The sequence below is a fragment of the Colias eurytheme genome, chromosome 2, assembly GCF_061535395.1.
Source record: "Colias eurytheme isolate Ceu_HAF_F1 chromosome 2, ilColEury1 Martin Lab GWU primary, whole genome shotgun sequence".
In the NCBI taxonomy this organism is placed as follows: domain Eukaryota; kingdom Metazoa; phylum Arthropoda; class Insecta; order Lepidoptera; family Pieridae; genus Colias; species Colias eurytheme.
The window spans coordinates 11081763-11109701 of NC_142981.1; the positions used below are offsets into that span (position 1 = coordinate 11081763).

General features: G+C 32.8%; 1 protein-coding gene and 2 non-coding genes across 4 annotated transcripts in view; 2 read left to right on the forward strand and 1 right to left on the reverse strand.

The window, feature by feature from the left end:
* The window catches only part of LOC149910686 (pseudouridylate synthase RPUSD2-like), a 335797-nt gene that overhangs the window by 63693 nt on the left and 244165 nt on the right, over window positions 1-27939 (forward strand). The gene's annotated exons all lie outside the window — the stretch shown is intronic.
* TRNAL-CAA (transfer RNA leucine (anticodon CAA)) lies at window positions 1763-1878 on the forward strand. The gene is made up of 2 exons: window positions 1763-1800; window positions 1834-1878. It is a non-coding gene; the product is annotated as a tRNA-Leu (tRNA).
* On the reverse strand, window positions 18435-18506 carry TRNAQ-UUG (transfer RNA glutamine (anticodon UUG)). Its single transcript has one exon. It is a non-coding gene; the product is annotated as a tRNA-Gln (tRNA).

The following is a 27939-nucleotide window of genomic DNA, read 5'->3' on the forward strand; positions in this document are numbered from 1 at the left end:
ACTTGCTTATTTAGAGGAGCTTTTTTTATTTTTGTCAAAGAAGAGAAAGCGTAGATGCGTCATTTTTGTTGTTTCAAACATTATATTATAGTTTTGAATACTCGCAAAAAAAGTATGAAGATGAATGAAACACATTAAACATAACTTTTACAACGGATAAAAAACAAAAAGTAAACAAACAATTACATTTAAAGTATGACTAGTAATTAGTCAATAACCAGATTAAAAAGTTTTCACTGCAAGTAGCCAGAATTAGTTTTCATAAATAAATAAAGCTCATAGGTATAATTCTCTATATTATAAAATCGGTAAGCCCTTTAGGGGATTAACTGGAATTCTCCAAATTGTTGTTTTGGCTTCTGTTTCTCCAATATAGATATTAGTTTATCTTCAATATCTATTTCTAGGATGTAACAATATATTACGGTTGCAACTTTATGTTGTGTATGTACTGAAGATTACTAGCTTTCGACCCACGGCATCGCTCGCCTTACAGCCGACACTTACATCCCCTATTATAATCGCCCATCCAGTTTTTTTTTTGGAAAAAATAGCCAGAATACTTTCCCTCTATTTAGTCTTTCTGTTCAATATTTTGTCACTGTTTGGTGCAGTAGTTATGGTGTGAAAGCGAAAGAGTCAGTTTTTTCATATAAATTAAACTTGCAGGGATAAATTCAAAAGTTTGTGTTAAAATTGTAATCAATGATTGCGTACTCACATCCGCAGCGATAAACCCACAGTTTCTGTTCATAAATCGTCACCGTATCCATATAGATTTTATCTAGCAATTGTTTACCAACGAGTGTAGTAAAATAATGAAAAAGCACCATCAAATTGTAACTGAGCCGTTTATCACACTAATTTATCGCTTATTCCATTGCAATATGGGCCAGTATTGCACGCAATTTTGAGATATTACGTGCTACTAGTAATGGATGTAGTGTAGCAGATATGGAGCTATAAATTCGTATTACGTGGCAATAAGTTGTGTTGACGGCTCTGCAATAAACAGACGCTGTGACGTCATTGTGTATGAAAGTTTTGAATGTTTTGTGGGCACGTTAGCTAATATTGCATGAAATATAGTGCTAGAAATGTGAATTGATGCATTTTTGTGTATCTATTTTAGCGCATTTCCCTGTTTAGGTTCATTTATAACTGATGTCAAAAGGGAGGTAATTCAAACGCTTCGTTTTCGGTTTTGATGCGTTCTATTATCTATAATAGCGTAACGTGACTATGTTATAATAAAAGTTTTGCACACACACACACACACATGCACACCAACACGGAACACGTTAAATACCACAATGTATTCACTAATTAATATTCCACAGTTCGACTCTAGAATGTCTAAAATCTAAATGCGTTTTAATTCTACTTCCTCGAAAGCGTGGTCCCTTATGATTCTATTATATAAATTAAATGTCCGTTCGAGCATAGGTTGGGGATTACTGCACAAAGTCTGCACAACAGCTAGGGTCAACATTTCGAGCGTGGGTCTGATAGATAGCACGCTTCGATGCACTAAATATTACATTGCATTATGGGAACTCTACACAATGGGCAGCGTTGGGCGAGTAGAGGCAATCACGATAGTGTAAAGCGCCTAAATGTCTATGATCGGCCGTCATTGTATGTTTATTTATAATCGCCGTAATGGCGGTAAGCATCGTTACACAATGTGTATAAAATATATTATTATGTCATAAAATATTATCATAACAATACGATTGTTAATTTCACATATTTGCGTCATGTCAGGATGGCCGAGCGGTCTAAGGCGCCAGACTCAAGGTTCCCTTACTGAGCTGAGCTCAGTGTGAGTTGTTCTGGTCCTCTCTGAGGGCGTGGGTTCGAATCCCACTTCTGACAAAAGTTTTTTGTTTTTTTTTAAAGTCATGTTTTGATTTTTCTCGTATTCTCATGATGCGTAATGTTTATTTTTATTATGCTATCAAGAAATTATTAAAAAAAAAATGGCGATAAAAACTATTCCGTAAATTATTTGAACTTCAAATAAGAATTTCTTACATAATACCAACCAATTTGAACTGTTCTTATTTTGTAAAAAATATTCTTTTGTTATACTTTCCGCATTCGAAACACCAAAATAACGTCTTCGGAGAGTTTATTACGAATCTTTTGTTTATTGTTTGCATTTTATTGCAATATGGATTGTTCGGAACTGGGTCGCGATATTTTATAGTAGGTAATAAGCCATTGAAATGTATGCGAAGTTCTAAATTCGAATAAGTTCGAAATTTAAAAACATTTTCAAATCATAATAGGCACGTAATATTATTTTCTTATAAAATTTTATTGATTTTTATCCACCCAATATTGGATATTTAGAATTCCGGCTATAACATTGAAATAGTACATATTATTATGTACAATGATCTTTCATCATTAGATTCACAATCCATCCTTTGCAACTTTGGTTAAAATTTTGAATAAAATTAAAAAAAAACGTATTTTTTGGCTCAGCTATAAATCCAAACTGTAAATAATAAATTGGTGACGTCATAGATTGAAGTTTGTTTTTCATACAAATTTTGCTCTGTTGACGTATGTCAATATTCAAAAGAAAAATGGAATTTCATTGTGTTACATACGCCTGAAAACTCGCGTTAGGTGCCTTGTATTTGATATTTTGAACTACGCTCTTTGATATTTAGCTTTCTGTAGGATCAAATGCGCTTGGCTAAAGGAGAATAATCTATGTTATTTTTAATTTGTGCGCTTACCCTAGGGTCGCATTGAATAACATTTTTTCTATTCAAATCGTATGAAACAAGCCATTTGATTTGTTTCCGTTCCAGTTCAATAAGCAATCAGACTACAAAATAAATAACAGAGAGTGTAGACATACAAGTCTTATTAATTCGAGTTATTTTTTTATTACTTAACTGGATTAATTGGATTTGCTTATCGTTTGGAAATTACGTTAGCGTATAAGTTAATTAATTAGTGATAAAACAGAAAAATACTCTCCTACTATTCTTATTTAAAAAAATCACATAAAATAGAAAACATGCAGTATATACTTGACTTTTATATATAAAACGTACAACTTTTTAGGTAACATTTTTTAACCTAGAATGTATTTTCGGTTGCGCATCCTAGCATTATTTCATAGAATTATTCACGACTGCAGTAACATGCACACATTTTCCATTCTTATTTTGATTACCCAAATTTGGACGTGCACAAGCAAATATTGCATCTCATTGCGTCGCTCGTTCCTTACTTAGTTGAGTACGTGTTGAATATAATGCTACCTAATGCAGAATGAATCAAGCATTTGTTACTCTTCCAAGAGATTTTAAAATTCAGCTTATGTCGCATTTACACGCTCGCGAATAGCGAGGCGTATAAGTTATAACGTACACGCATGTGTAAACAGTGCACGCCCTTTCCACTTTGTGATTCGCGTATTCGTTTGAAAAGTGAGTTTTCGGACGCGAATTAGAGGGCACGAAAGGTGACTGACCGTACTATTGAAATAATAAGTTAACGATATTAGACATCATTAAAAACATATGTTACCAGCACAACATTCATCTTCAAAACAGATTACAAATACGATTAGACGTCCAAAGAGAAGAAACATAAAATATCAACTATCGTGCGCGAAAAAGCGGCTTCTGGAGTAAAATGTAATCGGCCACATTACGACATGATAAACCTAATAGCCTATCTACACCCTTTTACTTATAAATTATAATATCACTAGATTTCCGCCCGCGGCTTCGCCCGCGTTTGCAAAGGAAAACCCGCATAGTTCCCGTTCCCGTGGGATTTCCGGGATAAAAACTATCCTATGTGTTAATCCAAGTTACCCTCTATATGTGTGCTAAATTTCATTGCTGATTACAATGAAATTTAGCAGTTTTTATCAGTAGTTTTTACGTGAAAGAGTAACAAACATCCATACATCCATACATCCATACATCCATACATCCATACAAACTTTCGCCTTTATAATAGTATTAAGATTAAGAATATGATTGCTTGTATACGAATGTTTTGTCAAGCGACGAGGCGAACGCCGATCATGAACGTGTAAATGCACCTTTAGAGGTTTTCAGCGGCACGGTCGTATAGTTTGTTAGTGTTTATTTTAAAATAATGTGTACATTCTGAGTGGTAATGGTGGTTAGTATTGTACGTAGAATTTGGGAAACCTCTGAATAAGTAAGCAGTAAACATTTATTTTTCTTTTTAGCACCCGTTTGGTCATCTGTGACTTTTACGAATATATTTTAATTGAAGCTTTGCATTGATAACGAAGACTATTATCATCGCAATTATTATTTATGTTTAATATTTAATGCTATTTAAAACAACAAAACAAGAGTAAGAATGCAATTGTATTTTTTATCATCTAGCTAATAATATTAACAAATCATCAGTCGCATCCTATGTCCAAAATAGAAATTATGCTGAAATGTTTAAATTAAATAATAAAAGATTTATAATGGAAAAATGTTTCAGATAACAATCAAAAAGTCTAAAATATATCTTCAATTTCCCGCCATGAACAAATTTGAGGCCATAAATCAATTAAAAAGTTTATAATGAAATCGCTAACGCATGAATGTATTGCAAACAATGGATCTCGGAAACGCGTTCAGTATCCGGTCGCCTGGTATTTGGGAACTATTTAAGGAAAATAGTTGAAGTTTGCACCAAATATCTATATCATGATATAGGATAGTCAACGATCCCGGTTATCTGCTAGGTAAGGGTTGGTGACCACAATTCAGTATAATTTAATGGGAGATTAAGGAAGATCAAGTTAAATTTTAATTTTAAATTTTAAAGTTTAATCAAGATCTCGCTTCAACCAAACACCTGCAAAATTCTACACTCTTCCGTCTACCTGATATTTATGTACAACAAGAAATTTTCAAGTGTTGACATATTTCATCTCTCCCGTAACAGTTTTAAAAAAGCTGCATCACCAATTCAATAATTTCTTAGTTTACCATACACATTCTCACCACACTACACCATTATACACTACACACACAGTACACACACTCACATATCCATACCAAACATTCTATAATGGGTACGTTTTCCTCTTTTTTGTATACCATGTCCAAAAAAAAATATATATATAGTACTAGCGGTCCGCCCCGGCTTCGCCCGTGGTACATATTTACGTTTTCTCTACATAAAAACCATCCTCGTACTTCAAGGAATATAATAAAAAAAGAATTATCGAAATCGGTTCAGCCGTTCTCGAGTTATGCGCTTACCAACACATTTTGCGATTCATTTTTATATATAAGAAGAAGATACTAATTTTTTCCACTTTGTCATTGTTATAATTAATGTAAAACTACTGTCACATTAATTGTCTTATTATTGGTATTCCTTTTTATTGGCGTATTGTTTTGTTAAAGTTAGTTATAAATATTGTAATACAAATAGCTGTAAGGAATCTATGTATGTAAAAAATAAATAAAATAAATAAATAAATAAGGGTTCGATTGAGATAAATTGTTAGTGGAAAGTCCTTCACATACTTAAAATTTAGTCAGTTGGTTTTACTTTCATATGCCTAGTATATGGAAAAAAGGTCATAAAAATTTCCTACACTCCAACATTAATTCCAATTTAAATAGGCAACAATTGTAGGACAAAGTGACAAAATCTCTAAATTTTGCAAAAAAATTAAGTTAGATTATAAATTGCTATAGATATTAAGTGTGTGTACTATCCAGTTTTTTATAGCAGATCTATGTACTTAGAGATTAACTAAAAGAAAGCGTTCAAAATGAACGTCTTCGAATACCGACTCAAAAGTCGATCCTTCAAGAACAAATTAATTAAAAACAAGAAACCGCGAGATCCGTCTTCCACACAAAAACCTTCCAACAAATAGTTACAGTATCCATCGCAGACAATCGTAGATGTTGAGGGAATTAATTGTAAAACAAACTGCAACTCGATGGACTTGAAGTTTCTAAATCAGAATTGAAGAGATTCCAGTTTAATTAACTGCTGAGCGTGATTTTGTGGTTCTTGGTATTATTGGTTGGGTATTCCATCTTGCAATTGTGTAGAAATCTATTGATGAATGTTCCATGATGCTTCGAAGAACCTTGTTATCTGTACTGGATATGTTTTTTCTTCTAGAATGAAATAGCTGATGGTAAATTTTGAATTTCTAAATGTAATGTTAGTAACGTAGGTAACCAGCGTGTATTACGCTATTTTTATGAATGTTCCTACTGGTTTGCATACCAACGTATAGGTACATTATCATAGTTACATCATATTTACGTCACTATAAATTTATCGTAACAAGATATCACCTCTTGTGAACTATGAAAGCTTTGTCTATTAAAACCTACCTACTTCTCTTGCAATCATCATTACTTGTTTATCATCACTATCACTACATAGTATAAAACAAAGTCGCTTTCTCTGTCCCTATGTCCCTTTGTATGCTTAAATCTTTAAAATTAATAACTAACGGTCAACGGATTTTGATGCGATATATAATGTTTATAATGTATATGTATATAATTTATTAGGTTTTAGACAAAGCGGGCGAAGCCGCGGGCGGTAAGCTAGTATCTAATAAGTAGCTATTAATAGTGGTGTTATGGAAAATCCCAAAGTAAAATATTAATGCCAATTATAGCACTCAGCAAAGTGTTTGTAACTAAACGAAGTCATTAAAGTCTTGAATGGGAACTCGAAGTTCGCAAGTAAATTAATAAAACATGTCGAAATAAGTGTGTTTCCAACTTTGCTGTTTATGAATTCAGTGGGAAGGGTTAGTTGCACTTGACGTACCAACGCCAGAGCTGCAGTTTTAACACGCTTATATTAGTTTAACATGTATGTTTGTATTTAACCTTTATATTTGGCCCACTTTCAATGGACAAATTTGAAAGAAGGTACATGACGATGACAAAAATGATTAAACCTTTCTTGTTACTTATTTTTTTAAGTAGGCATACATATTTAGAAAGGGTCTGATGGTGTGATCACTTGGTACCGCATGTGAACATTTGCTGTCGGTAGTCAGCTGATACAAATTCCTATAACCGAATAAATGTAAACGGCTAACATAAAATATAAGTCACAATAATATACAAAATTATATTTGAATTAATATTATAAGATAACGCAGAATATGTATTTCGAACCTCTATTTACATTTTGTGGTTTATCTAAAACATAGTAAAGCCCTTAAATAAACACTATAACCTACAAACCTAAGGATTATACTCATTAATGATGTTCTAAACGGCTTCAAAATCTTCAACGGTTATAACATTAATTTAAGATGAAATTTGTTTAAACTAAGATTAATAGTATACACGGCGTCCTAATTAATTACTACAAGTATCAAATATGCTGAAATAGACTTCAACTACAAGTACCAAGACTAATTACTCAATATAACACAGTTTGTACGAAGCATCTTAAATAAATAAATATTTATCAGAAGATTGACGTTGATTTAGGTTCTCTCTTATAAGGGGCAACTGGGGTTTCAATAAGTTAGTTTGTGAATATTAAGAATCGAACCTTTTTTGCATTGGGAAGTCCCTAAAATAGCATTGGCGTGTCACTGCTATGGAAAAATGGAATATATTTGAAACGAATAAGGTTCAAATTTGTTTGTTCGTGTGTTTTCTTATGACGCTACGTAATGTCTACATAAAGTGAGTTACTTATTTTCGTAGTTGAGTAATCGCTCTAGCCCTTACCGAAAGGTTCACTGAAAACCATAAAAAGTGAATACAATTTGGGTGACTTGAATGCCTTTTCTTAAAGAATAATATATGCCTAAGTCTTAAAGAAATATTCACTAACAAATATTTTAGAGGAAAGATTTGATGACTATCTACGAATTAACTATAAACTGCTTGACTGATTTGGCAATTGAATCAAAATTTTTTCTTTAAATTAAAGAGTCAGGACAAGCAGCATTACTACGTCCCTAAATATACGAAGCCCTAACGCATATTTAGCAAACTTTGTTAAAAAAAGAAAGAGACTAATAAAAAGTATTTCAAAATTTTTACTATTATATATATATATATATATATATATATATATATATATATATATTATTATTATTTAACTATCTTTTTGTTTCTTAATCAAAATGTTAATACAACAAGCGGTTATACATGAGGTTATTAGGAAGTTTTGCCAAGCGATTGTAGCCAGTTTTGCCAAGCGATTGTAGCAGGGTCTTAATTATTATCATGATTTTGTACATGTTACTTTGGTTTCGCGATTGTTTTAGTTTAAAGGTATCATGCTAGAAAAAAGGTACTTAAAAATTATATTACTTAAAAATTGTTATTTAATATTTATCTATTTAATACTTGGCATACAAACCTATTTGTTTTAACCTTAAACATCTGATTGCTGACAACTTGTAGCGCCTATTAAAATATCTCGTCTCTACAAGAATTTATATACCGAATTCATTATAAGATATAGGTTTGATAACTATTTAGTTTAAGTAAATGACTTTACCATAAACATGCATACTTAAAACACACTCAATAAAAATTATCCTCTAAGTTCTAACTATAAGTTTCTTCAATTCTACAAACACAGAGTTTAAATACGGTAGAGCAGAAAATACGGTACGCTCAGAAATGTTCGTTTTTCTAATCTCCCAAAGATATTATGATGAGACCGTCACGATATTGGCGGCCATATTGGATATTTGCGTATGCACCGTGCACCGGTATTACAAGCTACATAGTATAAAGAGAAAAGTAAGTTATTTTCGAACAAAGATACATCGCGCCGTTTGTATGTACGCGGAGCGCTTGGCCACGCCGCTCGGTTCCTACCCATGGGCATTCGTTAAGTTTTCTACATATACAAAAGCAAAGCCATTTGAGTTTCCACTTTCACTGTAATTGTATAGCCTTTGGAAATTCGCGGACCTGTCTCATGAGGGCCGCGGCATTGCTGTGAGCGGTCGGTGTTTGGTTATACAAGTATTTAAAATATCAACGTTACAAGTGACAACCCTGCGCCTCGTGAGTTAAGGTACTGTGCGCTCCTAAACGTCAGGAGTTGGCCTACTTCTCTCTTTATACTATGACCGGTATTACCAGCTATTTGCTTCTCTCTGTTTATTCACGGATTTCCTTGAAATGAAACCGAGTTGCGAATAACCGTTTCGAGTGAATTGAGGATTAAGATTGACCGTCTATATAAAAATGATTTTGGGCTGGCTAACATCGGGTTTTGTGGGATCGGTTTTCTATCAATTTCTTTGTGGATAATTCCCTTTGAATTAGATCGTTACATGGAAAGGCTGAATATGATGTGCTGGTTGGTTTTACAGTAGATATATTTGTTTTCGTAAAATATTGTAGGTGTATTTTTAATCTTTAAATCTAATCTTGTAATTTTTGTACTTATAGAGAAGGTAATTAAAATGTTGTTCTTTTCGAATATTAATTAATTTTTTGAGTCCCATCATTTAGATTTTAGGTAGTTACCTATACTAGAAGAAAATGTTACAAGTAATAAAACTAATAATATGACTGTTACTTTTCGTAATTAAATTATTTCGTATTCACTTATCTATATTTGGTATAAATTGACAAGATAATTCTTTACTAACGAGATAAAATAGAGCATTTCTGCAAGTCACGTGAATTTATGTGATGTGAAGAATGAAAATGAATGGCCAAGTGGCATGAGATTGATATTTGATCTCGTTTTTTGGTATAAATCGTTTCATATGTTTAGATGGATATAAGAATTATGAATGAGACAATAATCTAAGATTTTTTATCTGCTGAATAGTTTTGAATTGATACATTTAAACTTATTATGTAGGTAATAATGGAAATAGGATCAATAGGGTGAGGTAAATTGTATTTGAATGGCAAGTCTTCATCTTCACCTGAATTATCTAAAATTTTCTACTACAAAATCTGTCTATCTACATACAAAAATATATGCGTTGTGAAAGAAAGCAACATGAACTATGATTACAAAAATAAAATAATTCACCAATCATGTACCTTGTTTAGTCAAGTGTTAGTATATTAGAAAGATTATTGAATCAGATGTTAGAAATAAATGTTTTTATAGTTTGTTTCATACTCAACAACCTGAATGTACATAATAAATTATTTATCTATAATAATGAATCGCCAAATGTGTGGCTAAGCTAAAACTCAAGAACGGCTCTATCAATTCGGCTATTTTTTATGTTTTTGTTGGCACCATGAATGTTCTTATGGAGAGTAAACACGGAAAAAAGATAATAGGCCAGACCAACGTCTGAATAGTCACCAAATAAATTCATAATTAAGATTTAACTACGTTTAAGTCAATTAGTCTTAACGCGAATTTATATTTTATTAAATCTCACATTCAAACTTACACTATTCACTATGAATAAAATAAAACAAAGGGCTTCGTGTGAAACAGTCGAGGTTACACGCAGTTTCAGAGAAAAGAATTATTTCACTGCGATCCGTTGAATGGACGCACCGGGGGCGTTTGTTAAAATATTCTGTGGAAATACTGTTTTTTTTTTCATTTTTATTTTCATGTGACAAAACTGTGAATCTTATTAAGATTTCGCGTTTAATGTTGTTTGGAAGTTTGGAATTGAGTGAAAGAGGGCTTGAGAAAATATGTTTTTGATGTTTCGAAAAATATCTCAATTTAGGGAATGATGATGAGGGAATGATATGTGGAAGTATTCATTTGATTGAATAGTATTTGAGTTAAATATTAAAAATTGAAATACCTAACTGTATATTTTATTTGTCTTTGGTTGCTTCACATTGTAAACATTTTTTACGGTGGGTAAATCAATGAGTTAAGATAACCTATGTATAAACTTTAACACAATTATCAAGCATTTACACTATTTCTACATTCGATTTCACGCTTATAACTTATTGTCAACTTAATATGTGTAACAAACCACATTATTTTCACCTATTTAACCACATACTTATTTCTTCTTCTATAAAGTCGAAAATTTACTACCTATTTCTCCATATAATATACAGAAACATCCAGTCAAGTCGCATTAGTCTGAACAAAGCCCACTTCCAAACATAAATCAAAAACTTCACAAATGACACGCCAAGACAGGTATCAGAATTTATTTTTGTAGGAACACCATGTCTTGGTCGCATTTTTTTTGCAAAATATTTATTTAATGAATATAGCAATATTTATTACTAAGTTCATAAGATCTGATTTTATTAAATGCTATATAGAAATTAACTAGCAAAATGACGAATGTAACTGCATAAATATGAATAGAGCTTCAAAATTGCTAGTAAGCAGTCGTCTTTCAAACAGCTTAGTAATGATGAAATGTCTCAATTCGTTCATTTAGTTTTCATTTCATTTCGTATACATATACTTATTTAAAATGAAAATTAACTTAAATATGAAGATAAAAATAAGCTAAACATTTCTTATAACTATTTTCTAGTGTTTGATTTTACGCTAGTATTAAACATTTAGAAATTAAAGACTTTTTAACGGATTTTAAACGCGATTTATTCATTATATTATTTACCCGAGTCTCCCCGTGACCACGCTCGCTGTAAAGTGTTCGAAACGTCGCGTCGTCTTTAATTTCAATATATATCTAATAACTGCTACACAACAACCTCTAAAATCAAACACCAAAACAATTATCCCTCAAATGATATGCTATGTATTACAAGAACAACCCACAGTTAATTTAAACTAAGGCAATTAAGTTGCGGTCCCCAGACCACAAAATGATTGGTCACCGTCTGCGAGCCTAGTTATTTAGTTAACTTTTCACTTGGAACTTGTAAATGTATGTAAATACGTAAGTAAGATTTATTGTTTCGATAGTCCCAAGTAGTGTGTGTATATTTTGATAAAGAGGTGTTTGTAAAAGAGGGGAAGTAAATTGCTTTGTAGGTAACTTGGCTTTTTTGAAGTGCTTCTCACTCATATTATAAACGAAAGAGAAAGAATTGAATGACATGAAATACCGGACAAGTGAATACATAGTTAAAATGCAGCATTTTTATTGAAAAGTTTGCATTTGAACAACGACTTATTCATTATGTACATTATTTATCTCGCGTTAAAAATTGAAGAAGAATGCGAAATTGACCATCAAATTTTTGAAGTAATTGTAGTTAGTCTACAATTTTTTATTCAAGTTTAAAATAACTTTATTCAATTACGCATAGGAAGACCTATCATAAGAAATAGGTACATCAAAATAACAATTAGTTATCAAAGACAAAAGTTTTTTTTTTTTTTTTTTTAATCTTTATTTTATAAAAGGGGATTTGTTCATAAACTGAACATGTCATCCCCATAGGGACATCTTAACTATTTTAATTCTAAGGTACAAACTAAAAAATATCTATGGTCTACGACTAATTCCTTTAAGTACAAAACTATACAACTTTCTAGTAATATGAGAGATAGGACTTGATAACAAGGAATTTATCAGTCCCACCTCTCGCAAATTGTATATACCATTTACAGATGTAAATGAATATCGCTCCGCTTCATTCCGAACAGATTCCACCAAAATATGATACACATCCTCAATCATGTCACACTCAGAACATCTAGGAGTCGGAACTTTCTTCATAAGGTATGCAAAACTGTTCAGTGGGATGTGTCCAGAACGGAGTCGGAACGCCGTAACTAGTTCGGCTCGGTTGAATTTTGCTCCAGCAAACCATGGTGAGCGAGTAAGATCGGGTTGTATAGTTTTGTACCATATTCCTTTACACAGTGACCGCTCATCAAAATACAATTTCCAAATATTAATACAATATTTTTTGAGTAAATGCAACATATCTGAGCATGTTGGTGAACATTCAAATAGTGGCCCATCCCATGCTGCTTCATTAGCAAGTCGATCAGCTACCTCATTACCAAATAATCCAACGTGGGATGGGATCCACTGTAATTTAATATTTTTATTACAAGCCAAAATCTTACATATATCTTTCAGAATTGTATAAGCGATAGGTAGACAAAAGTTATGTCACACATTGTTTCTCCGTTCACCACAACTGTATTGCCATGTTTCGCAGTCAGTACGGTGACATAGTCAAAGGCTGTACTGTATTCGATTAATTAGTGCATAATCAAGTGACGTCAGGCGAAGGCTAACTACCGAATATTCAGCTCTGATTGTCTGTTATTGATTCGTGAGCTTTTGATATGGTTACGGTTTGAATTAAATTAGCTATTTGTATTAAATTTTATGGAAGCGTTTGGTTTGTGGTGGATTTGGGATTAGAGATAATATTATTGCAATGATATTGAGTGCACTAATCCTTATTTTGTGCTAGTGAAACTAATTTATACGTCTTTATAATTGTGATTTAATTTTGAACTGCAGTAATCATCAGTACAATTAATCTTTCTTAATTTTTATATGTAGACACTATAGTATCCTTATAAAGGCATATATTAAAAAAAGTTAATATCTCTGTGTGCTAGATGAATCTCAATAAATATTTGACTAAAAGTCGTCCATAACACACTTCGCTTGCTAGCTTCTTGTGCTCAATTACAGCTTTTTAAACTGAGTAAATACTAAATATCTCATTGCAATAATTCTCCCATAAATCAGTTCAATGTACTTGAAGTACCTAGTTCTCAGTAATATGTATCTTTCTTATATATAAAAATGAATCGCAAAATGTGTTGGTAAGCGCATAACTCGAGAACGGCTGAACCGATTTCGATAATTCTTTTTTTATTATATTCCTTGAAGTACGAGGATGGTTTTTATGTAGAGAAAACGTAAATATGTACCACGAGCGAAGCCGGGGCGGACCGCTAGTAATCAAATAGATGTATCCTTCTTTATTGTGTATTTTAATTCAACAGATTGTGCGCTTTTATTAATCATTCCAACTAATAGTGACATCAATCGATACAAGACAACCTGTGACGAAGCTCATTTCGCAGTAAACAATTCAAAGCCGAGTGAATGCAATTACGTGAACTCGTATCCTGCATTCGTAATGCCTGTGTCTTAATTAAGCCTTAGCTGCATGCGACATCTTGAGAACGGATGGGATCCGTCTTGATTTGGGAGATAGGTTAACTAATAAGAATCGGCTTATTTGCTTATTTGTTACCATTTGAACCATAAACTACACCGACTTGATTGATTTGGGATATAGGTTAACCTATATGCCAAATCTAATAAGGGAAAGTACCTACGTTTTGAATTGGCTTATTTGTTACTATTTGAATCAAAGCTACACCGATTTGAGTGGTTTTATTATCGAAAAGCATATCTATATCAACAAAGTAATCTTTATTGAGAAACATATTATTATATGTAGTTTACATTTTCTTACCTTTACCACAAAATCTTGTTGACATGTCCCGCAATCAAGTTCGGGTGGAAATAAAACAAAAAAGATGCTATAATATTAACTTAAGAAATTGTATGTAAAAAACAAATGAAATCTTTTATAGCGCGTAATATTCAACTAATAATTTGGCTCTTTAATCCCTGGCTTCTCACAATGTTAGAAATAATGGTGATCCGCTTAAATATTCGGTAAAAGAATTCTTCTACTCTGAAAATTGAACTCTATCTCCTTGGAATAGGGTCGATCGAGATATTCATTGATCTTACTATTTCTCGTGTCTCATTAGAGGCAATTAATTTGCAAGACGCGGGATGTAATCAAAGTGAGGATATCAAGTGTCGTATTACGGTGCATTAAGGTCGATAATTCGACAGATAGTTAGGCGTAAAATCTAACGAGATCGGTGTTGATGCTTTGCACTTAACTGGTGGTATTTTAACAAGTATGTCAACATTTAAGAGGACAGTCGTAGAGTACGTTTTAGATTGCAAAGGTTATACTCAAACTAACACTATAAACTCAAGCATTTATTTATTCAATTCCACTTCTTCGCCACTTTTGAATTGTCATAACATAATTTTACCATTTACCACCGGTTCGGAATGCAGTTAACTCGAATATCCTAGCTGTTTGCAAATACTAATTTTATGATAGCTATTCATTGCGATTACATGTTGGTTAAAAAAATAATAGGTACTTATAAATATTTTTATATACCTAGGTATGCTAGGTACACATAATAAAAAAAACACCCTTAGAAAATATTTCTTTATGGAAAATTAATATGTAGTGATTTTTCTTGCCGTATAGAGTGTTTCTTCCCCGAATCGCGATGATAAATATATCGTTTTGTTTGCAAAATTGTGTCGATTTTTCGAAGGTAGATTTCATGGCAGTTGTTACAGAAAAAAAATGTGTGCGTGTACTAGTGTACACACGTAAGAAGTGAAACTTCTTTATTTTACAAAAAATAATTTACTATATGCAACTTTACAGAAATACGTCGAATCACGCGTGGTAGGGATAAGAAACAGATGGCGCGTAACAGAAAAATGTCACGCGTAACGAAAAAATGTTACACAAATTTTTTTTCCAACCCCGATAAAGAAGTTTCACTTCAAAAAAGAATTGTGCCTACAGGGTTCTGGTTGTATATGGCACAGATAATAATTTATAGACAGGGGAATAATAAACGGGATAAAAAAAAACGCCTATGTGACTAAAAAATAATGTGGCCTGCTATTAGTGAAATATTGTCATCGTTAGTAAATTTTTCCACAGCTGTGCCATACTCTAGTCTCTAAACACAAAAATCATGTCATAACATCAATAAAACACAATTATAATTATGTATATAATATTAAAAAGAATGACAACATTACTTGTACTATATTAGTGCAAATAAACATCTCTATCAACGCTCCAACAATACGATTGAGTCCACAACCAGAGTGTCAACAAAACGACGAACTCAAGCGCGTGCCCTCCAGACGCAACCAGATTTAGAAGCAGGAAGCCGCAGCACAACGCTAGTACATTACTCTGACCGTACTATTTGTTTGCTGAGTAATTAATCTTCGGATTCCATGTCGCAAAGGTCGCTTTTGCAAAACATTATCCGGTTTAACTGAAATCTAGTTCAGAATCTATCAAAGGATCTGGGTTTTGGATGGATGGATTTCGAGAGATCAATAGCAAAACTGGAATTTGGTTCAAAGCAAATGAGGAGTTTTGGGGCAAATAGTAATGTTGTTGATGACTTTTAAAATGTTTAAAATTTGTAAGGAAAGAATTGATAGGGATATTTGAATAATAGAAGTACGTATTTCTTCGTATTATAAATACAAAAGGGGTTTGCTTTGATTCGAAGACATTTCTAAAACAGAAAGAAAAATTAAGCTATTATTTCCGGTAAAATGAAATAACATATTTCATTACAAGTGAAGTCCTTATAAATTAAATTTATATGGCTATCATCTAAAAACCTCTAATCAGAATTTATTGTCATACAACACAGACTACACTAAATCTAAACACAGAGCAGTTCTCAAAACTATTTCCCAAAACTGTCACTACGGGCGTTCGTTTATCGTGTGATGCATCGCGCCAATAGTAGGAATTAGTCTTCACATACCGCACATAAACGTCCGAATCCAGCATAAGACTGTCTGCACCAAAATAATCCTTATTAAAAGCCCGTATGTTAGCACCAACCGACATGACATCACACGCTGCAACCAGACGGTCTACAAAGGCTGTAAGATCTTGGCAAATATACTGACTTGGGTCGATTTATTATCGAAGTAGACGAATCTCGCGTATGCTCACTACGCAATTAGCAAACTGCTCTTTGTACATTTTACCGTATTGTACCGTTTATGCTAGGTAATATTAATCGCCTTGATGTGCATCGTTTGATTGCTAGTTAATACTAAAATGATATTACTACGTATAAATAATGAAATTATATAGTCGTCTAGTGTCTGGATTAAAATTTAAAATAGTCTTATGAAAATATGTTATCATTTATGATAACTTTCTTTTTGAAGCAAAAGGTAATAAAAATTATATCAAAAAGGTTTATTTTCTACGTGAGTAAAAGAACTAACTTTTTTAAAGACAAAGAAAAATATAAACGTCGTTTATATTAATTTACGCTTAACCGAAAGAAACAAAATACAAACAAAATACACACGATACCACAGAACAGAAGTGTTTATCCGTTTAATTCACAGTACAACCACAACAGTGTGCCCACCTTCAAAGAGTTTAAAGTGTTTTTTTCGAAAGCCTTTATTTGTCCAGTCTTTATTTGCGTCAGTTTGTTTGCTCTGTTATTTGCAGCCGAGACAAACAAGAGCGTAACAGAAAAACTCTGGGATTTTTCATGTCAATACGGTCCACAAATAAGCTGATGGTATTTGGTAACTGGTCGCTGTTGACATGTCACTAAATAAATTTCATCTCAACGTTCCGTGTTTGTTTCCATTGAAGGGGTTAATGGGAATCTGGTTAGGTAGACTTTGGACAGAGTATGTGGTTGTTAGGCAGGAACTAAATAGTGCGTCTGATTAGGTGGTGGTTAAAGTAGCAAGATGTCTTGCGATTAAAACATTATGGTGAAACACCAAATCCTGGATGAACTAAAGGAAGTTCTAGTTACTTATTAAATAAAGAAATATGAGAGAAAATAATCAATTACGACATCTGAGATGTTATATGAAATACCAAGTAATCATTTTGAAATAAAAAATTCACAGAATCATTCCTTCTCATTTTAAAAGTGTTGCTACACGAAAGACAAGAAAATTTAGTTTCACCTACATTCAAACGTCGTAAATCAATCCAAAATTGATCTAGGAAATTTTGATTTAACCTAACCAAGGCTTAGCACGTAGTGGTACATAGTATATTTATATATTTTATAGTATTATATATATTATCTGTGGTGGTACATAATGGATGCGTTCCCAGGGAACCCAGGAATCGAGAAAAGCAATTTCGTTCCGTATTATTCATTTATCGAAATCACAGCTGTCTTACGATCTAACCCTTTTGCACTCGGAGGGATTGAAATTTTTAGCTGAGGTTTTGGGCATATTTTGGCCACAGTTAATCAGTTAAATTAGGTTTGGGTTGTATTGAGTTGATGTTTTTTTGTGATATTTGAGGAAAGGAAATTGTGTTGTATAATATTATTGATGGATGTAGTATTTGTGTGATTTGTGGCTGTGGTTTGATTACAAGATCTATGCCTACTTATTAAATAAAATTAAACCCCTTTATCAAGATAACTTACTTTTGTTAAGGTATATTATTATTTATTTATATTATAATTAATCAATTTATTTAATTAAAAAGAACTTTGTAAACAACATAGAGCAAATTAAATATAATCCTATATTCAAAATTGAATCTTGAAATAACCTATGAAATTTAGAAAGAAGTAAAAAAAGTTGCAAAATATCGCATAATAGTTATAATCAAATGTAAAAATTTAAATTAATTTCATATTAAATAAAATATAATAAATATAAAAATATTAGGTTCCACCGAGATTTGAACTCGGATCGCTGGATTCAAAGTCCAGAGTGCTAACCATTACACCATGGAACCGATGTGGGCGAGTTCCAAAATAACTATCTAATTCGGTTATGTTTAATCTAATAACATGTTATCATTAAAAAAGAATTAATTAATCGATATTAATATGTTTATTTAACTCGCGTATTAATAAATTTGAAAAATAAATATATGACGGGAAAATCCAAACGTATTACGTATCGATTTACATTTAGGTGCTATGTAAATAATAGAGAACGTCTACCTAACTAGTTGTGTTTGCGCAAGCGCACTAATAATATTGGTTCTTTTAAATTATATTTTCAAGGTGTACCTATAATACCTACCTAAGCAATAATTTTATTAAAATATTAAAAAAAAATTATATTTGTAACCTAAAAAGATAACTTCAAGATAACTTTATTAAAATTTAAAATACGTAGCTCGCATCAAGAAAAACTTTTAACTTTTTTAAGACACGATGGTTAATTAAAATGAATTCGCCTTTCCGTGGTGATCCATGGGGCAGGGGCATTTTCCTTTATTCTAAATGGACATTTTTCTTTCAGGTAATCACTTTAAAGCAACCAGATATGCAAAAAAAAAATGGATATCACTCGGGATAAAAATTAGAGCGGATGTCGATAAAAAGAAGTAGGTATCTACCTATATTTTTAATGGTAAGTCAAAACCTCAAAAAATGTAATAACTATCTACTTTAATATTACAGTAATTGGAAAATAACAACTAGTACTAAAAAATAGAATACTTTCACGTCTGTCCACGTTGCAGTACCAACATAATTACAGTCAGAAATCAAAACAATCACGCAAACATAATCTGCGATGGATGCAGTACACACTCTAAGCAAAAGCTTGTATGCATATAGCAGTAGGTATTATATTATTTGTGGCAAAGAAGTGCAGTATAAAATCAGAATCAGCTTGTTCAGTAAAGTAACAAATAGGTCACTCTGGACCTCCCTAATTGGGGATTATAAAACAAAAACACATCCGATATTCGGGATTATTTTTAATTGTATGGTCCTGAAAGCATTTCGTGGAAGTCGGTAAATTTATGGGAGTGTTAATTTTTTGTGAAGGCGGATTATGAACTGTAGCGAATGTACTTTGATCCCTAATTGCTGAAATCATTAAATGGAGGAAAGGAGATTGGAGATACATATATACCGTTAAAAATGTATTACAAAAATATTAATTTAACTTTCTACTTATTTCAAAGACAAAAAAGGCTGTAGACGCTAGTAGTATAGAAAAGGCAAATGGCTCGTCAGAATGATACTCGTAAATTTGATTTAAACGTATATTTCCTAACTCCTCTCATAACATTAAATCAATATCTTTATTATCTCGCTATCACGTCCAGCAATGGAAAATTTATAAACAAAACAAGGAAGCGAAACTTAGAGCGGGGGCACACGATGCGTTGCGGCGGCGGTGCGGCGCCGGAGCGGTGTCGCTGCGTCGTCTTACATAGAAATATCTGTGGCATGTCACACGATGCGCTCCGGCGCCGCACCGGACTTGTAACCACCAAGACGAGGCGGGGAGGGGTGAATGCGGTGCGACGTCGGAGCGGCACCGCTCAGTTGTTTTGCGTCACAAGGAAGGACACGCTGTGCAACGCTGCTACGACGCCGCTGCGATATAAAAACGTTACGGCGCCGCACCGCTCGTGTGCCCACTGACACGGTGAAATCTTTGCGGTGCGGCGCCGCAACGCATCGTGTGCCCGCGCCCTTAAGCCGATCAACATTCAATTTAAATCCCATCTTTGCGACGCGACGGAAAGTTTTACAAGTTTTTTTCACCATTCCGGGACGAAAAAGTATGTCGAAAAGAGTTTCTTATTAGTTTCAGGCTGCTGCAAATATATACTAGACTAGCTTTCCACCCGCGGCTTCGCCCGCTTTGTCTAAGAGCTAATAAATTACATAGGTACTAAAAGATACTATCTAATAAAAAACCGCATCAAAATCCGTTGCGTAGTTTTAAAGATTTGAGCATACATAGGGATATAGGGACAGACAAAGCGAATTGTTTTATACTATGTAGTAATAAAGTAATATTACATAAACACTCACTTTAGATAGGGAAAATTGTTTTGTCTAGCGCAAAGCCGTACAACGGCTAGGAAATTGAAGTAAGCCACGGTTATGAAGTCATAATTTAGCTTCGCGTTATCGTAGCGAGAAGTTTTAAAAGGCGTGATAACATTATATGGGATAGATTTTTATTTTTCGTTCTTTTCTATTTGTGAATATAGACTTGGTAATATTTATAGTGGTATCGTAAATTTCATTTGAATGAAGATGAATTGTTACGTACGAATAAATCATCATCATCATCATCAACCAATTACGTTAAGTAAATAAGTATCAATAAATAGATTTTGATAATTGTTGTCTAAAAATTTCAGCTAGCATTGAACCAATCCACTGTTAAAAATTGACGCATGATTTTCCGCAAAGATTTCTATCTTTCATTATATAGTATGAGTTTAGTTTCCCTTATTCTATCATATAGCATTGAAATAATATCAAAAGATATCTTCACAATTTATTGAAACACATCAGCACAAAACTCAATACCATTAACATCGACTTTAAAGTTATCTCTCTAATTGGCAAACATAATTGCACCAATTGTACCATAGTACATAATATATCCAAAGAGCACTCCAGCACTTTATTATATTACGATAAAAGATATCTCCATTCAATACAGCGTATAGAAATGAATTAGGCATGTAATTGTCCATCAGAGTTATTGTTTGTTCGCGTGCGTTCATATCGATATGGGCAAATATCGCTAAATTAAGTATCGAACGTATTGAAGGGATCGAGAGACAATTCTGGAATGTTCCAGAATGTTTTTGTCTAGGAAAGGTCATAGATGGTCAAAAATTTTTATTGTGTTAGTACTTAGTAGATACATCGAACACATTTTAACAATTTTTTTATAGAATTAATATTGAAATGGAACGGTAATTTAAACAGTTTCCCTTTCAAAAGCTCCGAACCAACTTATAAAAGCAATGAGAATAAGTTGAGAATTCTTTAAAATTATTTAATTAACTCCATCCAGAGAAGAAGTACTCAAACTCAGGTATGCTTGAATTAATATCGCTCATCGCCACTACAAGCTATTTGATTAATTTGATATAATTAATCGTCAGAAGCATAGTATAAAGAGAACAAGTAAGTTATCTTCGAACAAAATCGCGCCGTTTGTATGTACGCGTAGCGCTTAGCCACGCCCCCCGTTCATATACGTACGCAAGCTTGTCGCACGCACACAACGCCGCTCGGTTCCTTCTCATGGACCGTTCTCGTTAGGGGCGTGCCATTGCTGTGAGCGGTCGGTGTTTGTTTATAAATAAAATTATTTAAAATATCAACGTGACAAGTGATAAGCCTGCGCCTCGCGAGTTTAAGTACCGTGCGCTCCTAAACGCTGGGAGTCGGCCTACTTCTCTCTTTATACTATGGCAGAAGCTAGGCCACTCGGGCTATGGATACAATTAATTAAAGATAATCGTTTTAACTGACCGCGATCAAAATTTGACTTTATATTAATGGCCTTAAAAGTCATTATGGTTTGCGTTATACGAGGTAACTCTTCATTATTTGGACATGTTTAAGAGATTCGAGTCATTAAGAAATTGAGGTGAGATATTATAGAGATCGAAAAATATAATCCAGACAGTTAAAGAGTATTGCTATAGTATTACAACATTGAAATAGGTACTGTTTCATACAAATTAATTGCATTTCTGTTTTGCGTGTATATTCTTAGACGGAAGCTCAACAAAGTCGGCAATCAAATCATTGAATGTCGTCAGAATCAAAGAATAAAATAATGTAATACACTATGTATATTAAGTACATACATATTGAAATAGATGAAATGATTGAATAGCCTCAAGCTTTGACGATGACGTGCAACGTCTGATGGTCAACGTGCGTTGGAATTACAAATGTACATTATAAAATAATATAAAATTCTCGATAATATAAAATTCTCGTGTCACAATGTTAGTCTGCACTCTGCATACTCCTCCGAAACGGGTGGACCGATTCTCATGAAATTTTCTGTGCATATCGGGTAAGTCTGAGAATCGGCCAACATCTATTTTTCATATGTACCACGGGCAAAGCCGGGGCGGACCGCTAGTAAAATAATAATTTTCTCATTTAAATAACCAATAATTTTCCACTCAAACACAGAAGAAAATATAATTCAAAAAATGCAAAGATTTATTTATTATTTAATTTAAAATTTTAATATTCCCATGAACTGAAATTAATCTTATTTTGAAGTAAATATTTATTTCATTTTACTCCAGACGAAATGGTATTTAACAATAATAAGATTCCAGTTTCAAATGACTCGAAACTATGAGAGAACTAGTTGGAATTTAATCAATCATCAATCATCATCATCATCAATACATATAATAAAATTCTAGAAAAGTGGTGTCTGTACAATGAAAATATGTAAAAAAATATAATTTGGAAAATCCAAAAGTGCACGCCTCATAATTTTTTTTTAATAAATATTTATTAATTATTATTTTTGTTTATTTAATAACAATTAAACCACATCGAATCAGACCCTGAAAAATGAAAGGGTTCTATTCCTGAGGATACTCAAGCGTAAGAGAAAAAAAAAGACTCGATTAGTAAAGTATTTCGGTCGCTATCGTGTTAACAAGAAAAAGGATCCGCACATACAGACACACGGACGTCCACGACAGAACTTTTTTAAACTGATTTTATCTTTTATTTTTTATCTTTTATTTATGGGTGGTTATGCTGAGGGGGTAGTAGGGGGGGTCAAAGGAACTTTATTTAGATTTTTGCTCATAAGTCTTAAACCTGCACGAATAGCATTATGGTTACTTCTAGGTAAATTTTCTATATAAAAGGTCTTTGAAATTATGTCGTAGGTATTATATTTTTAACCCCTGACGCAAAAAGAGGGGTGTTATGTCCGCTATGTGTGTATTGCGTGTCTGTCTGTGCCACCGTAGCTCGCTAACGGGTAATACGAATTAGATGCGTTTTTTTGTTACATTAGTTGTTTATTATATTATTTAGGGGTAAGTGGGAATGAAAAAAACGAATGTTAGTTGTTAATGTAGGTTGTAGGTTATACCCAAGTGATATATCAAATGAAAATAGACGACATGTCAGAAACAATTAGTCAAATTTTATCAAAATCGGTTCATCCATTTATTTGATATAGGGGTGAAAGTGGGAATAAATAAATGAATTTTATCAAATATACTCAAGTGACGTATCTAATAAAAGACATGACGTGTAAAGTACAATAAGACATATTTTATCAAAATTGGTTCATCCATTTATTGGATAAAAGTGGCAATAAAAGTTGTCAAATATACCTAAGTGGCATATCAAATGAAAGGGCATGACCTGACGTGAGAAGTATAATGAGGCATAGGTATTTAATCAAAATCGGTTCATCCATTTATTATATAGTAGAGGGGTAAAAGTGGGAATGAAAAAAACGAATGTTGTCTGTTATACCCTAGTGATATATCAAATGAAAAAAGACGACCTGTCAGTAACAACAAGTCAAATTATATCAAAATCGGTTCATCAATTTATTTGATATAGGGGTTAAAGTGGGAATAAATAAATAAATTTTATCAAATATACTCAAGTGACGTATCTAATGAAAGACATGACGTGTAAAGTACAATAAGACATATTTTATCAAAATTGGTTCATCCATTTATTGGATATAGGTATAAAAGTGGGAATAAAAGTTGTCAAATAATATACCCAAGTGGCATATCAAATGAAAGGGCATGACCTGACGTGAGAAGTATGATGAGGCAAATTCAATCAAAATCGGTTCATCCATTTATTGATTTATAGCGGTAAAAGTGGGAATGAATAATCGAATGTGGTCAAATAATATAATCAAGCGGCATATCAAATGACGTGTGAATTACAATTAGTCATGTTTTATCAAAATTGGTTAATCTGTTTATTACATATAGGGCACCTTGGGGTGATAGTGGGGATACTGTATAATCCAAATGGAGTACCAAACGAAAGGATATGACATGTACATAATATATAGGTATGATTAGACATGGTTTAGAATTTAGATCAAAATCGGTTGTGCCATTTACTAGGGGTGAAAGGGAAAAGTTAAAAGTCTGTGAAAGTAGAAGGAATATGGGAGCGGGAGAATAACCACATCCTGGAAATTTTGAACTCTTCTGTACCTAAGTTTTATAGCTCAGTTTAGTAATAAATTTTACTAACAGTTCTTTTGTGTTATTATTTATTTTATTTCTTAACTTTATAATAATGTGTAAGTACTTATAATTTAGTTGTATATGATAGTACGTGTTTCAAGACGTGTTTACTCAATAATTGTTTGTTAAGTAGTAACTACTATGCAGTCACTTTTCCACGCGGACGAAGTCGCGGGCACAGCTAGTTTGCTAATATAATTTCAGTAACTTCAGACTTGTAAGAGACGCTAACTTGATGTTGTGCTTCTACTTAATCGTTATTTTTGATGATACTGCTCGTTACTTACCTAATACTTAAACTGAATACTTTTAGTTATACTGTAGGTATATATTTCACTAGCTGTGCCCTGCGGTTTTATCCGCATTGTTCCGTTCTTTTTGGTCTAAACGTGATGATATATAACTTATAGCCTTCCTCGACAAATGGGCTATCTAACACCGAAATAATTTTTCAAATCGGGCCAGTAGTTCCTGAGATTAGCGCGTTCAAACAAAAAAACTCTTCAGCTTTATAATATTAGTATAGATTTATTTATAATAGTTTATGTACTGACGATAAATATAGACTAGCCAATTAGCTCGGCATCACCCGGTTTTACACGGGATTAATAATATAGTCAATGACACAAATATAGTGTGCCTTTCGAACGACGAATTATCAAAATTAGTTCAGTAGATCCAGAACCCCTACAACCTCATAAACGTTTCCCCCATATAATATTAGCTTAGGGTTAATAATAGGTTCTCACGTATGGATATTCCTATTAGTAAACGAATATCCAAAACCAGTTCAGCAGATCAAGAGATCACCTTCTACAAACAAACATGCTATACCATTTTAAAATATAAGTTTTACAACGGTATTACACTTATTCCGTCTACATTATCGACCGTGGTATAAATTTGGTTACGATGCTCTTTTCAAACGGGCAAATCCTAATAGGATATCCACTGACGGGAGAGGAGCCGGGTTTTTAGAGTAAAACCTCCGAAATCCCATTGTGTTCCCTCTCTCATGTGTTCGCTATGTAGAGTGCCGGGAATGGTTGCAGGTTCATCTGTAATGAAAATAAATATACATATTATGAAATAGGTAACCTTATTGTAATCATTTTTTCAATAGTTAGTGTAAATTATTGCAGTTTAATTCTTTTATACAAAATTTAAGTTCATTTTTGTTCAGAAGCTAAGGAGCACTCTTACTCTACCTTATAAATATCTGGAGAGCATTTAAATTTTTTAAGACTCATACAATTTACGGTATGATAAAAAATTTAATCCGATACAATAGCTTATTAATTCTTATTAATTCGACTTGACAAACGTTGTTTTTGTTGTCGGTGTTAGGTTTAAGTAATTGTAAAGCTTTTCCGAAATTGAAATACCTAAAGTTGTCTTTTGTTTCAAAATTAAATGAAGAAATATTTTAACTCGTTCTCAAATCTCAAGTAATGGAAAGGTCAAGAAAAGTAGGGATTAATTTTTCATATATTGATTGAAGATATTCCCTCTAGATATTCAGAACTACTCTACCCTTAGCATGAGGTCAAATTTAATAACTCAAATAACTTTCGTAATTTATAGGCGATATTTACAAGCCATAAACGCTGTACCCAATAAAAGCCAGTATATATTCCTTTGACAGCTTCCCAGAAAAAATAACCGACTTATCGGGGCTTTAATAAAATACAATGAATCTAATCGAAATTTCAAACCGGGCCCTTCACGCTTGTATAAAAGTTAGGATTCAAAACAAATAGTTGGCAAGAATGTAGTGTCCTGTAAACAGATGGTTCAACCCTTGGCGCCACCAACCCCAGTCGATTCCTGGCCGTCGAGACGAGCGCACGTCTTCATCCCGCTATCGATCGCGTGTTTGTGTCGTGCTAGTTTCTCGTGATACCAAGATTTGCACAAGATCCTGTGGAAACATTCACGGTTTGTATTTAGATTTGGGTCTTAAATTTGGGCACTGTTTTTAGATGTTCTGGGCGAGATTTGGAAAGGCTTTATGTTTTGCTTTTGAGATGTCTGATAAGAAAGTTTCATATTGCTTTTTATTGTGCTTAAGAAGAAAGTATAAGGTTTTGTTTCACACTTGTTGCTAAAACCGGCTTGCAAGGCTTTACGTTCAAAATGCGTGTTTTTCGTACACTGTTGCATATAATTTACTTGATGAGCTCTTTGAAATGCAATTTTATTTAATTTGTGATGTGCTTGAGACGCTATAAATATGGTAAAATTACGAATAGAACATACAAAAAATATTCAAGAAACCGTACTACAAAAAGATAAACAGCTGTTGAATACGTGTCTCCAAAACGTGTCACTACAAACCTTTTAACATGGATGGCTGGTATGGCAAGCCTAAAGCTCTAACAAAGATCAGACTGAATTCTAAGGATTAGAACACCTTTACTGTAGCGTAATTTAAGAAGTCTTTCAACTTATTTGTATATTTGGCTATAGCATAGCTAAACTCGTGTTAGGCAAAAAATTATTTATGTTAAGTTGGTTTAAAACAACGAACTCTTATTATTATATGGAAACTTTGTTATTTGCTGGTTTGAGCATATTTCTTCGTAACTTCATTTTCCTCTATAGCAATACACCTGTTGACTGTCTGTAGGTATGTCTACGGGGAATCGAGAGGTCGTAGATACAATCATATATTTTCCGATTTACATGATAAAAGGAAAAAGCTTTTCGAAAGATAGGTAGATATTATAGTGCATTATTTTGAAGCTTCTATCGTTAAGGTAAAAACTTCTGTATTTGTTTTTGCTTTCTTGTTTAAAATGTCATAACAATAATTATATTTCTGTTTTGAGATAAGCCGTTAGCATTATAACACAGTTTTTTAGCAATTATAACTGGGGAATTTGTATGGATTTTATTCAAAGGGTATATTTTAATTAATGCTGGAGTATCAATTGTATGTTAAATGTGATACGGGTTTTTTATTTGCTTCTGTTTTATAGTTAACTAGTGGTCCGCCCCGGCTTTGCCCGTGGTACATATTTCGCAATAAAAAGTAGCCTATGTCCTATCTCCGGTATCAAAATATCTCCATACCAAATTTCATGCAAATTGGTTCAGTAGTTTGGGCGTGATTGAGTAACAGACAGACAGACAGAGTTACTTTCGCATTTATAATATTAGTATGGATTCT